Source organism: Siphateles boraxobius, unplaced genomic scaffold (genome assembly GCF_051911475.1).
Source record: "Siphateles boraxobius isolate OS27281-9 unplaced genomic scaffold, OSU_SipBor_1 41, whole genome shotgun sequence".
NCBI lineage: Eukaryota > Metazoa > Chordata > Actinopteri > Cypriniformes > Leuciscidae > Siphateles > Siphateles boraxobius.
In genome coordinates, this window is record NW_027509042.1 from 2,416,138 (window position 1) to 2,431,049 (window position 14,912).

At 40.6% G+C, this 14,912-nt stretch overlaps 2 long non-coding RNA genes across 3 annotated transcripts; one reads left to right on the plus strand and one right to left on the minus strand.

The window, feature by feature from the left end:
• Window positions 1-10,863: 10,863 nt before the first annotated feature.
• LOC143706140 (uncharacterized) lies at window positions 10,864-12,992 on the plus strand. The gene is made up of 2 exons (XR_013192940.1): window positions 10,864-11,163; window positions 11,295-12,992. It is a non-coding gene; the product is annotated as an uncharacterized LOC143706140 (long non-coding RNA).
• LOC143706139 (uncharacterized) lies at window positions 11,307-13,414 on the minus strand. Of its 2 annotated transcripts, XR_013192939.1 has the most exons (3): window positions 13,166-13,405; window positions 12,679-12,790; window positions 11,307-12,596 (listed from the first exon to the last, which is right to left on the minus strand). It is a non-coding gene; the product is annotated as an uncharacterized LOC143706139 (long non-coding RNA). The 2 variants fall into 2 exon arrangements; XR_013192938.1 differs by having other exon boundaries at window positions 11,307-12,790; window positions 13,166-13,414.
• Window positions 13,415-14,912: the final 1,498 nt, after the last annotated feature.

Here is a 14,912-nt window from a genome sequence, read left to right on the forward strand (position 1 = left end):
AAATGAATTACTATTAAATTGGATTAAATCTTTAAAATGGGTTGTTCAAATGAAAAAAAAAAGGGATTCTAAAAAAAGGTCACCTTGGTTTTGATCAAAACGTCGGTTTTTAGTAAGATTGGGATACCTTTGATAAAAAAGAGGATTATCCTGATCCCAACATTAGGGTGGATTTCAGAAACAAAATTGTAATAAAACTTTAAACCCCAGTTTCACAGACAAGGCTTAAATCTAGTCTCAGACTAAAATGCATGTTGGAGCCGTTTTAACTGAAAGCAACTTGCAATACATCTTAAAATATATACTGGCCATTAGTAATGTTTTTTTTCCAAGGCACGTTATTAAAAGCTACTTAAATTTCTTAATTAAACTAAGGCCTAATCCTGGTTAATCTAAGCTAAATCTAAGTTTGTGAAACTGTGCCTAAAACTGGTCAAAAAGAAAATACACCATGCATGCAGGCTAATATACACACATTTATATTTTAATTTTGCTCTTGATCACCGGTAGTTTAACGGTTAAAGTAATAAAGTAGAAGTAGACATTAGGATACCTATTAAGCCTTTCAGTAAACAGTAAATTAAAAAAGAGACTTTAGTTCAATATTATAATAATATTATTATTATCATAATATAATAATAATAATAATAATTTTCAGTGTTTTTTTAATTACTATATAAACTACATTGGCATATTCATGTGAGATGAACCAGTCGAAAGTAGTTTGTAACAGCTGCATCCCTGAATGTATAGTTCACATATTGAATGTATATTTGTTTGTTTTTGTTGTGGGTCAGATGACGGGCTACGGAAACCCTGAAGGATGGGAGGCAAATGTATTTGCGTTCTCTTTCAACTTTCGTTGCAAATGAACGCAGAGTTTCTTAAGGGGAACGCAAAATATTTCTTCTCCCATTTCAATTTTTTTTTTCAATCACCATATCCCTTTAGTGCCTCTGTAAGGGTCTGTTTGTTTAAAGGAAATTGAAAATTTAAAGTGCATGTTTGTTTGTTTATGTTGTTTTCTTTCTTTTCAAACAAAAGCACTTAAAGGGTAGGTTTTTTCAAATACACTTTTTGCTATTCTGGTTGAAACTCTCTTCACATCCTGATATCAACCAATAATAGAAGATAGTCTAAATATTTTTAAAAATTACATATAACTTTTGTGGAAGTCTCAGGACCAAAATATTTTCGTCAAATCATAGCATTTGGCCTGAATGGAACGATAGGATGTCCTACTTGCCTGTCTATGTATTTACATGCATGGCGCAGACATTACACGCCATCAGAGGATTTCATGAGACTCTGCAGAGCTGTAGACACACAGTCACCGAGCGCCACAAACAAACATAGACACCTTTAATAGTTCCTTCTAAACCAAAACAACAAGCATATGCTGCGTTCATGCCATGTCATAACCGTCATAACTGCAACAGTCAAGTGGTATGACTAGAGCTCTGTAAGTTGTTTATGTTCATTATTATTGTAATGTTTTGTACTTTGAGACATGAGGTAATTTTACCGGTGTCTCGTGACGCTTTTCAGACTTTGGAGACTCTGAAGGGAGGGTGGGATATTATGCTTTTAAAGCTAGCTCGCTATTGCTAGCCTCTTCGATCCTACCCTGGCCTAAAGTCACCCATATGGACTCTTCTACCTTTGGTTCTTTATAGCAGCCTGCATTGTGAAATGGTAGCCGATTTTGATCCAAATCCAGATTTAGTGATATAAAAAAAAGTGTGTGTCTGCATGAGGGTGATCCAATCCTATTTTACTTTGAAAAACCAGCACAAAAGTAAGATGGATTACCTGATGCTGGATAGCAAATCATGGGATTTCCAAATCTAGATAATTCTGATCCAGATTCAACTTTTTGAACGATTTTTCACCCCTGTTCAACGAAGCTGTCTGGGCTGCAGTGCTTCTTCCGGTGGCAAGATGGCGCTGTTCCCTTCATCTTCCTGTTCATGAATCAGGATCTCAGAGCTCAAGGAGGGCCAGTGAAATCAGAAAAAGAGGTTAAGTACAGAGGTGGAGCTCAAGATCTTAAAGACACAGTGCAGTTTATGATGAAACTGTACAGTATTGTGTATAAACAATTTTATATATGAAACTGGAAGGCTGAAATGCTCCTCTTTAACCTATATAGGTTAGGTATAGACTAACAGTGATTTATAGTACAAATGTATATTTATTTATTTAAGTTATATAAGATATTTTATTGAAACTGATGAGATTAAATAATGCATTAGCAGAAAAACGGAGTACACACAGCTGCAACTGTGTGACTTAAGGACATGACGTCACTCCAGTGGGTTTATTACTCACACACACACTCACCATCCTGTCTTCACGATCACACACAATGAGGACAACCCATGGAGATGTGGGTCAGAGGAGTGCACATGCTCCTGAGGGATGTGTCTGTGTGTGTGTGTGTGTGTGTGTGTGTGTGTGTGTGCTGAACGTGACTCAAACTAAACAGAAGGCAACAGGAAACTGTCTCACTGTAAAACAAATGCATAGGTCAAGGATACACCACCAGATAAACACACAGAGGAAAGTACAGTATGAAAGTGCCCTGCTGATCTCCTTTATGAGTATTCCCCTGATGCAATCGCTCCTGCCAGAAAATGGGATAATAGTATAGAAAGCAAAGATTTTAAACTATAGTGGTATTGCCCATGCAAATCTTGCCCTACTCTTTTACCATGTTGCTATGTGGTGAATAAAGTGTTCTGGGTGGTTGCCTGGGCGTTGCCATGCAGCTACTAAGGTGTGAGTGGTTTTTAGCATGTTTGTCTGCAGTTACTTGGATGCACTGGTTGGTTGCCAGAGCATTGCTATGCAGTTGCTAAGGTATAGTGTGTTGCTATGCAGTTCTTAGGATATTTTTAGTGTGTTGCTATATGCCATTACTAAGATGTTCTAGGTGGTTACTAGGACATTGCTAAACAGATGAAAAGGTATAATAATGTTTTGCTATGTGGTGCCTTATGTTATGTTCTGAGCAATTGCCAGGTTTTGAGCAAGTTGTGGAGTGTTTTTAGTGTGTTGCTATGGAGTAAGTAGAATGTTCTGAGTGGTTACCAGGGCGTTACTATGCAGCTTTTAAGTTCTGAGTGTTTTTTAACATGTGGCTAATGTTACTGTGATGCATTGTATGGTTGCCAGGGTGTTGCAAAGATGCTGCTGAGGTATTTCAGTGTGTTGTAAAGTGACAGCATTAGGTTTTCAGAGTGTTTTTTAAAATGTATACAGAGTTTCTAAAGTGCAGTTTTCTGGCTCATCCCATAAGATATTCTTATCGCTAGATTTGATGGTTTTCATTCAAATCCCTAACCATAAGGTCTTACGGGTTTGGAACAACATGAGGGTGAGTAATTAATGACAGAAATTACATTTTTGTGTGAACTATCCCTTTAATCATCTTTTAACATAGTGTCTAATGCAACTAAAATGCAACTGTCCCTTTTGTGCAATGCAATTACTGTGCCAAATTGTAACCAGCTGGTCAATGAACAGTTAACTCAAACTTGTGTGGTTTTGTCAGGGACTGATTACCCAGAACAACTCTCAAAGATCATGTGATAATGCCCTCGGGAACCTCTGACATCGCACCGAAAAAAAAAAAATAGAAACATGATCTGTAATGCAAGATTGGTTGTGTGGATATTGGAGCATTTGAGGTACCGTTTCTTATGCTCATGCTGATGAATTATGCATAAATAGTACATGTTGTTACTTAAACTGAAGTCTGCTTCAAGAGGTGCACTGCAACATGATGTACTTAAAAATTGCATGTGCTACAGACAGGAATGGTACCTAAAATCAGCTTGTTCAGGAGAGGTGTGTTATAACTTTTCCAAGTGATCAAATTTAATTTATCAGAGATAATTTGGTAAAAATCAGCAAAAAAATTAAATAGACATATTGAAGAAAGATCAGAAACCAACCAGCAACCCCCAAAATAATGCTCTATCTATCTATCTATCTATCTATCTATCTATCTATCTATCTATCTATCTATCTATCTATCTATCTATCTATCTATCTATCTATCTATCTATCTATCTATCTATCTATCTATCTATCTATCTATCTATCTATCTATCTATCTGTCTGTCTGTCTGTCTGTCCATTTGTCTTTTTACATTTTTTAAACTATTTCAAAACTTTTAATCAATACTTTTGCCAACCTTGCATAAAAAGTGTATAATCTAGTTAGAAAATGTAAAACTCAAATCTATTACAATGTCATATCAGGAAAGGTCTTGCACAAACAATGTTACAACAGAAATCCCTGCTGAAACATCTTGCAAAGTTTTTTTCTCAGTTATTTTAAGTGTGAATGAAAAATGTGCAAGGATTGTTTTGAAAGTTACCACTCTTGTCCAATCATACACTTGCAAAGCAGGTGACGATAGCGGTAGCACTTTATTTTACAGTCCTGTTTCGCATGAACATACTATGTACTTGTTGTAGTAATAGACACTAACTAGGTACTAACCCTGAAACTACCCCTAAACCTTAACTTAACCCATGTAGTTACCATACACTACTCATTACTTTTGTGGTAAGAACACTGTAAGTACATTGAAAGTGCACGTACTGTGTTACCGATATAGGAAGTAGCTTTAATTGTGTCCTTATTTCAGATTAATGTCATGGCACAGAGAAGGGGGAAGTGAACAGAACTTTGGATCTCTTTGGGGCTTCAGCGTTCCGTTGCACAGGATGACATCAGTGTGGTGGGACTCTAGTACTGTAATGGCTCCTGCCGGAGAGGCCGTGTCCTTCAGCTGCTGGCGCGAGCAGGCGATTCGACCCCGCAGCGTAACCCCAGCGCTCCAGTAACACGCCTAGGACGTTTCCCCAGCAGCCGTCCTTCAGCTACAGCCATTAGGCAAGGCAAGGCAAGGCAAGTTTATTTATATAGCACATTTCATACACAATGGTAATTCAAAGTGCTTTACATAGAAGAAATTAAAATAATCAAAAGAAATCAGAATAATTAAAACAGTTTAGAATAAAAGATAAAATACAGAAATCAGAATAATTAAAACATAAAATAAAATACAGTGCAAACAGTCGGACGAACAGTGGCACAGTGCTCATTCAGTAAATGCACAGCTAAACAGATGTGTTTTGAGTCTGGATTTGAATGTGACTACTGTAGGAGCACATCTGATCTCTTCTGGAAGCTGGTTCCAGCTGCGGCTGGCATAGTAGCTAAAAGCAGACTCGCCATGCTTAGAGTGAACCCTTGGTATTTCTAGCCGATGTGATCCTAATGATCTGAGTGATCTGTTGGGTTTATATTCACTGAGCATATCTGCAATGTATTGAGGTCCTAGGCCATTGAATGATTTATATACCAGTAATAATACTTTAAAATCAATCCTAAATGTAACTGGCAGCCAGTGTAAAGACCTGAGGACTGGTGTGATGTGTTCATATTTTCTGGTTCTGCTCAGAATCCTAGCAGCAGCGTTCTGTATGAGCTGCAACTGTCTTATGGTCTTTTTGGGAAGGCCAGTGAGAAGTCCATTACAATAATCCACCCTACTGGTGATGAAAGCATGCACAAGTTTTTCTAAGTCTTGACTGGAAACAAAGCATCTAATTCTTGCAATATTTTTCAGGTGATAATATGCTGATTTAGTTATTGCTTTGACATGACTACTGAAACTAAGGTCTGACTCCAGAGACACACCCAGATTCCTGACTTGATTTTTAGTTGTTTGACCCCTAGACTGAAGGTATGCGTTCACCTTGAGAACTTCATCTTTGTTTCCAAACGCAATGACTTCAGTTTTGTCTTTGTTTAACTGAAGAAAGTTTTGGCACATCCAATTGTTTACTTCATCAATGCATTGGCAAAGGGAGTCAATGGGGCTGTAATCGTTAGGCGATAGGGCTAAGTAGAGCTGTGTGTCGTCTGCATAGCTATGGTAAGCGATTTGGTTCTTTCTCATTATTTGGCTCATTGGGAGCATGTACAGGTTGAATAGGAGTGGCGCAAGAATTGAGCCTTGAGGGACTCCGCATGTCATGGATGTCCACTCAGACTTATGGTCTCCTATACTCACATAATAACCTCTGCCTCCTAAGTATGACCTGAACCATTTTAGGACTATCCCAGAAAGCCCGACCCAGTTTTCCAGCCTGTCAAGAAGTATTTTGTGATCGACAGTGTCAAATGCAGCACTGAGGTCGAGTAGTACCAGCACTGATAATTTGCCTGTATCAGTATTTAAGCGAATATCATTTATTATCTTTATGAGCGCGGTCTCTGTACTGTGGTGCGGTCGGAAACCAGATTGAAAATGGTCAAAGTATCCATTCGAGCTTAAGAATTTGTTCAGCTGATTGAAGACAACTTTTTCAATGATCTTGCCTATGAAAGGAAGATTTGAGATCGGTCTATAGTTGTTTAATATGGTCTTATCCAGATTGCTCTTTTTCAGGAGGGGCTTGACAACAGCAGTTTTCAGGGAGGTCGGAAAACTCCCAGAGAGAAGTGAGGCATTTACCACTTCTAGGAGATCTGCTTCTAAGCTGTGTAACACATTTTTGAAAAAAGATGTGGGAAGTGCATCAAGGGCGCAGGTTGATGTTTTTAGTTGCTGTACGGTTTCTTCCAAAATTTTGCCATCAATTTCTTCGAAATCAGACATAGTGGCTACTTTCTCGTCCTGTAGTCTGATCTGCCTGACCCCAGCGCAACTCAAGGATGAGCTGATCACCTTTCTGATATTATTGATTTTCTCAGAGAAGAAAGAAGCAAACTCACTGCACTTTCTCACTGAGAGCATTTCACTGGGAATCTGGCTTGGGGGGTTTGTCAGTCTCTCTACAGTAGCAAAAAGAGTGCGCGTGTTGTTTATGTTGCTGTTTATAATATTCGAGAAAAAAGTCTGTCTAGCTTTGCTTAGTTCCTTATTGAAAGCATGGATGCTGTCTTTGTAGATGTTATAATGGACTACAAGTTTTGTCTTCCGCCACATGCGCTCTGCTTTTCTGCATTGTCTTTTCATATTTTGCACTGCTGTTGAGTTTCTCCAAGGTGCTTTTTGTCTGCCACTCTTCTTCCTGACTTTCACAGGAGCAATATCATCAATTACACTCTTAACTTTTGAGTTAAAAGAATCAAGGAGAAAATCAACAGAGTCAGCAGATATGCTTGGTGTTAAAGATATAGCCTTCATAAATAGTACACTAGTGTTCTCATTTAAGCATCTCTTCTTGACAGACACAGATCTAGCTTCAATGGCAGGAGAGATCAATATATCAAAGAAAATACAAAAATGATCAGACAGTGCTACATCCTTAATAACAATTGATGAAATGTTTAGACCCTTACTGATAAGTAAATCTAGAGTGTGTCCACGATTATGTGTGGCTCCATGTACATGCTGAGTCAGATCAAAAGTTTTTAAAACAGTTTTGATTTCTTTTGCCATATTGTTCTCTGCATTATCTATGTGAATGTTAGATAAGATTAATTGTCATTAAGGTAGTTGGGGCCATTTGGCGAGATCTCCCAGAAAAAGGCAGGACTAACGGTCTATCAGAGACATTTTGCCATTGCACGGTCAGATGGGGTCTCAGGTAGCACTGAGTGTGTTGAAGGTGAATGGAGCCCTGAGATAAAAATAAACACCAACAACATTTATTTAATGCTGATATATGTAATTTTCCTATGTTAAAATACATGCGGTTTAATATGCAACTCTAAGGCGTTATTAGGTTGAGTTTCTGAAGAGTTCAAACACTGTTTCAAACACTGCTTTACCTAATCATGGGGTTCTAATATATCTGAGGGAAACATCTGTCTGCGATCCCATTGATTTCAATGGCAATTGACAGTTGATACATACTTTGGCATCTTTGCTTCCTGGGCACTGAGTTTGGTCTGCATTACTGTTCAAAAGGGGTCAGTATGATCAAAAAAAAAACTTTCATTCAGCAAGGACGCATTAAATTGATCAAATATGACAGTTAGACATTTATAATGTCGGTGACGGCTCAGACAAAGAGCGGTTCGAAAACCATAATGATCCATAAAAAAACAAGGACCATGACGTCCCCCGGCATGGCGCAGCCGGGGCCCCACCCTGGAGTCAAGCCCGGGGTTGGGGCTCGTATGTGAGCGCCTGGTGGCCGGACTTCTCCCCATGGGGTCTGGCCGGGCTCAGCCCGAAGGAGCGACGTGGGGCCGCCTTCCCGTGGGCTCACCACCTGCAGGAGGGATTGTAAGGGGCCGCTGCAAAGTGGATCGGGCGGCAGTCGAAGGCGGGGGCCTCGACATCCCGATCCCTTGACACGGAAATTAGCTTAAGGGACGTGGAACGTCACCTCGCTGGTGGGGAAGGAGCCTGAGATTGTGCGTGAGGTTGAGAGATACTGACTAGAGATAGTCGATATCACCTCCATGCACACCTTGGGCTCTCTCACACTCCTTGAGAGAATATGGACTCTTTACCACTCTGGAGTTGCCCACGGTGAGAGGCGGCGGGCTGGTGTGGGTCTGCTTATAGCCAGAGGTGTCAAGTAACGAAGTACAAATACTTCGTTACATTACTTAAGTAGAAATTGTGGGTATCTATACTTTACTTGAGTAATTATTTTTCAGCCGACTTTTTACTTCTACTCCTTACATTTTCACGCAATTATCTGTACTTTCTACTCCTTACATTTTATAAATAGCCTCGTTACTCCTATTTAATTTCGGCTTGTTTTCATTTCGGGTTGTCATCGTTCAAAAAATGGCCAATTACACAAACGTTTAATAGATCTGAGTCCCGCCTCCTGAACACACATCGCTAAACTGATTGGTTTTGTGTTTTCTTTCTAACTTGTGAGAGGCTGTTACATTTGGTTGTGTGAAGCGGCAAAACTCATCCGAAGGAATTAGGAAACCTAGATGCGGTAAGTGACGGAGAAATCAACAGTTCTCTGCTCAAGAATACGGGGCAAATCGCGTCAAATATTGATTTGGGGACAGAGAGATCTTCAACTCCCACCTCCGGCGGAGCTTCGACCATATCCCGAGGGAGTCTGGAGAAATTGGGTCCGAGTGGACCATGTTCTCCACCTCCATTGTCGACGCGGCCACTCGGAGCTGTGACCGTAAGGTCTCCGGTGCCTGTCGAGGCGGCAATCCCCGAACCCAGTGGAGGACACCGGAAGTAAGGGATGTCGTAAAGCTGAAGGAGTCCTATCGGGCCTGGCTGGCTTGTGGGACTCCTGAGGCAGCTGATGGATACCGGCGGGCTAAGCGGACTGCAGCCCGGGTGGTTGTGGAGGCAAAAAATCAGGCTTGGGAGGAGTTGGCTGTGGCCCTGTAGAAGGACTACCGGCTGGCCTCAAAGAGATTCTGGCAAACCGTTTGGCGCCTCAGGAGGGGGAAGCAGTGCCCTACCAACACTGTTTACAGTGGAGATGGGCAGCTGTTGACCTCAACTCAGGATGTCGTCGGACGGTGGAAGGAATACTTTGAGGATCTCCTCAACCCCACAGACACTTCTTCCATTGAGGAAGCAGAGGCTGAGGGCTCGGAGCTGGGCTCTTCCATCACCCTGGCTGAAGTCACCGAGGTAGTCAAGAAACTCCTCAGTGGCAAGGCACCGGGGGTGGATGAGATCCGCCCTGAGTACCTCAAGTCTCTGGATGTTGTGGGGTTGTCTTGGCTGACGCCTCTGCAGCATCGCGTGGCGGTCGGGGACAGTACCTTTGGCCTGGCAGACTGGGGTGGTAGTCCCTCTTTTTAAGAAGGGGGATCAGAGGGTGTTTTACAACTACAGGGGGATCACACTTCTCAGCCTCCCAGAAAAGTCTATGCCAGGGTACTGGAGAGGAGAATACGGCCGATAGTAGAACCTCCGATTCAGGAGGAACATTGTGGTTTTCGTTCCGGTCGTGGAACACTGGACCAGCTCTATACCCTCTCCAGGGTGCTGGAGGGTTCATGGGAGTTTGCCCAACCAATCCACATGTGCTTTGTAGATTTGGAGAAGGCATTCGACTGTGTCCCTCGCGGCGTCCTGTGGAGGCTGCTCTGGGAGTATGGGGTCCGGGGCCCTTTGCTAAGGGCTGTCCGGTCCCTGTACGACCGGAGCAGGAGCTTGGTTCGCATTGATGGCAGTAAGTCAGATTTGTTCCCGGTGCATGTTGGACTCCGGCAGGGCTGCCCTTTGTCGCCCAACTGTTTTCAACATTGATAATAATCAGAAATGTTTTTTGAGCAGCAAAACAGCATATTAGAATGATTTCTGATGCTTTTAAATTGTATTAATATTTCACAATATTACTGTTTTTACTGTATCTTTCATCAAATAAAGCAGCCTTGAAGAGCAGAGGAGACTTTATTACAAAATACACTGAATGTTTGTATTGGCAATTTTTTCTGTTCTAAATAAAATGTCTGTTATATAAATATCTGTAAATTTCAATCAATTTTGATTCTATAATATTCCAATGAAATTGCAACTGTGTGCCCCTTTTTCATCCTTATTTCAAAAACAGAAATTGAACTGGATTACCAAATCAAATCTAAATAGTGCAGAACCCTGCAACACACAGATCTTGTTCCATCAAGAGAAGTGGTTCTTTTTAGAATATGCATAATGTTTTGTGTCTTGCACTCTTAAAAATAAAGTTTTTTTTAAAATTGGCATTCATGGTTCCATAAAGATCCTTTAACATCCATGGAACCTTTTTCATTCCAAAAAAGATTCTTTAGATTTTTCAAATGTTCTTCACACTATAAGAAAAAAAGGGTTTCACTGAACTCTTCAATGAAAGGTTCTTTTTTTTACCCAAATTTTTGTTTTATTGAGAACTTTGGGATGTAGATTGTCCTCTTTCTACTCTGGTTCATGCTCCCTGTCTGAACTCCCAGAGCTGTTTCTTTTGGGACATGCATTACCTCTGCCGCCCCCCTTACCCTGACCCACTGTCCGCACCGGCACCCTCCTCATGGGTACCAGCCCGACCCCCTTTCTCTCTCTGTCTCTCTCTCCACAAGCTCATCTTCCTTTAGATGCAGCCAGCCCTCTTCTTGAACCGCTGCCAATGGAGGCCGGCCCTGGACGCCACAGCTGAAAGTTTTACAAGCGCTCGGGTCGGAAGGCAGGAAGACAGACTGAGAGATTTGTAAGGACAGCTTCTCTTTCTCTATTCACTTGTGCTCTTGTGCTTTATTTATATCCGTCTCTCTCTCTCTCTCTCTCTCTCTCTCTCTCTCTCTCTCTCTGTCTCTCTCTCTCTCTCTCTCTCCCCCCCAGTTAGGCGTCAAGAAACAAAAGAGCAAAAGTGGGAGAAAATGCAACACGAGGACAGTATGGTGAGAAATAAATGGACAAATAACAAAAGGACGCTGACGTCACACACTGTGCTGCCCATGACAATGCCTGAAAGAAGGACGATTGCAACTCTTTCTCTCCCTCTCTGTCACCATCTCTGTCCCGTCAGGAAAGGGGTGGCACACTTTTTGGCAGGGTGACTGGATTATTTCAGAGCGTTCTGGCTGGGACGCGCTTTCTCTACAGCTGAGCAGAGCAGCGTTAACACAAACTTTCATCACAAGTGCTGTGACAAGTGACTGCCTTGCTCTCTTTGTCCTGGCGTCTCGGGTTGAACTTTCTCACTCCATCCTCTCGCTTCAGCACAGCAAGAACTCTTTGAGGACTCAGACTCTTCAGAATTATTATTATTATTATTTTTAGTTTTACCTAGAAAAGCTGACGATCGCGAACCTTCCTTACTTCAACCTTTGATTCAGTTTGAACATGCACATTGCAAAGGCACTAACAAAAGTTGATGTACACATATGCCTATTATTAAATCTCAAAGTATACTGCATGAAAAATGCAGGCAATTGCAGGACAGCTAAAGATGCTGCGATGACTTCTGAAAAAGAGGAATCGAAAGGCTTGTAATACCTAAGACGGATGCCAAATGCTGACAAAAGACTTCTTTGGGGAGACTTAACTCTATTTCAGGACTTGTGTCAGATCTTTGACGCTGTCTGGGACTGAGTAAGTACATGTTCCTCATATCAACATTTGAGCAACGACACACTCCTGAGGGATAGGTTGAGATTTGCTTATTTCGCCTTGGTTTTGGACCAAGTTTCACTCCCCTCTTTCAGGCCCGAGCCAGGTGACGGTGTTTTGCATTTCATGCCAACTCCTATAGAGGTCTTAAACATGGAGGACTGACTGCTAACCCAACAACAACAGATGAATGGTGAAAGGTGGCAGCAAAAGTAGCCGCCTTGTTTTCTTTTCCTTTCTCATGCTGTTGTGACCTCTCTCTCCTTCTTTCTCTCGCTCGTTCTCGCTCTTTTGGCAGTGGGGCTGAAGTGGGCAGGCGAATAGGAGGGCATAGCTGAATCTGCTCAGCGTTGGCAAGGGCTCGTGTGAGAAGGACTGTTCGCTCGAACACCTCTCTCTGCTTTTCCCCTTGTCTTGCGAGTGACATGGAAACGGTCTCTCCTCTTCTTTTTTCCTCCCTGCTGGTTTTTATTGTATTTTTTGATCGTCGTAGAGTTGTACTTTACCCCAAGGGGAGTCTCCCGCGCCGTCCTGCGACAAAAAAAAAAATCTCTTTACTCAGGTACTTCCAGCATTTTATTTTTTGTTTGAATGTCCATCTTGCATTTTTTACTTTCTGGTGTTGCAATAATGTAATTTTCTCTGACTTTCGCTTCTCCTCATCCTCATTTTCCTCCAGCACATGTCTTTTATCTGCCGCCGCCATTATAAAGTGTCTTTCGTTTCTGTTGGATGAGACATTAAACACTTTATTTGTTTGAAAAAACAAAGTATTGTTAGATAAACCACAAATATAACGGGCGGCTAGTGATTTTGCATGTTTTTATACCTTATTTGTCTTGTGTTCGTGCATGACCAGTCTTTCTTTTTATATACAACTTGTTCGCATAATAGCTTTCAATAAACAGTTTTCAGAGGCTATTCAAACATGGGGTTTTCCATTTACTGTAACATCGTGTTATTATAAAGCTAAACTACTCTCTATTGTGCTAAGTTACACGTTTGAGGCCTTCAAAACAAAGAGCAGTGCTTTGCCAAACTACATCGGGAGAAGAAAAATTAACCTTACAATCTCACTAGAACTGATGCAAAATACTGACATATCATATTCATTCTTTGTTACTTCTGGCTGTTAAGTGGTACACCACATACAAATCTGTACCTCGTCTACCATGTTTAGAGGAACTGAGCCAGATAGGATGACACTGAGACCACAGAGAAGAATATGCTAAATAAGATCAGGGGCAAAAGAACGAGACTTTCAAATTAAGTATATGAATATAATACAAATTAATATTACAAATAAAAATAAAAAATAAATAAATACAACTAATAATTAATATAAAACAATAAATATATAGAGCAAATGCTTCTATTTAAGTTATAATTTGATATAGCTGTTTTTTAAAATCCTGTTTAATCTATGTTTAGATTTTTAAAAATCCTGTTTAATCTATGTTTAGATTTTTAAAATGACAACAAAAAGTAATGGTGCAAATAATATTAAAAGACTTTTTTATGCAGTTTGATTATACATCGCGTTTCCATACCAAAGTAGCTCATGTTTTGTTAGTCCAACTACTTTTAGTTCATTAACACTGTCAACAAAGAATTGTAATTCCTTTAGAGAAGATGTAAATGAAAGCTGCACTGAACACTATAGCCTACAAAGAGAAAACGGAGTAAGAAAAAAAAGCAATAAGGTGGTGGGTGGGTGGAGAGATAGATAAAAAAATGAAAACACTTCCTCCACCCCTCCCTCACTATCCTCAGATGAACTTGTCACGTTACTTGATGATTTTTTTCTTCTCTGGCCTGCCCTCTCTACTTCCTGCTATTTTTGTGCTCCCTCCCTCTCTCTCTTCACTCTTTCTCTCTGTGTCGGTGTGGTAACCAGAAACAAAGTCACAGTACCTTTATCTGGAAAAATATTTTAGTAATCACCTGCAATTCAGAAGCAATAACACCACAAACAGCATCACGTTATGGAGAAAAAGAGGATATCAGCCGAACCCAGGAACTTAGAGCTGGCTGACATTAACCAGAACAGGTATTTGTTGCTTTTGTGATTCGAGGTCTTATTTTGTTGCAGTTCAGATCACATTTGTCTCACATGTATCAACAAAAACATTAACAGATCAAGTTATTTGTTAGAGTAGTTTCTTTCAAAGCACATGGCGTTTTCATGCACATGCTGCATGTCCATTTAAAGCTGTACTTTTCAATGTTAAAATACACTCTGCTATCCTAGCTTAATGTAACAACTAGTAAGTTGTTCAGAGGTTGATTCCCCTAAAAAATAACACTTAGACTCTTTCAAAACGGCTTGTTTGAGAATCCTGACCTTCTCGACCAATGGCATGAGTTTGAGGGCAGGACTATCTGGCCGAATGTAACATCCATAGAGTGTTTGGGAAACTTTTTTAAAAGCAATAATTATTTTTGCAATTCTATTAGGTGATGATAGTTGTGCAGAAATTACACTTTATGTGCTTTTATTATATGTTGAGGCCTACTTAACAAGTGTGAACAATTGTGATAACAAATTAGAAGGAAAAAAGGGTTTCGCATTTCCCGGTTTATCTGCTCTGGAAACACTCTATTTTTGCAACCATAGATCCAAATGTTGTAAGCTGTGTCTGTTTGCAATACAGCTATCACATTGATAAGCACTGAACTTAGCATGAGCGCATGCACAAACAAGGTCAACAGGCACTTCCTGTTTAGAATTGATATTTTTGTGTGTTAAAAGGCCTCTGGATTTGTACCACTGCACAACCGTGGGTTTAAACACCCTGCATTGGCAGACAATGGTGCAGATGACAGTTTTACTAATTCAGATGTGGG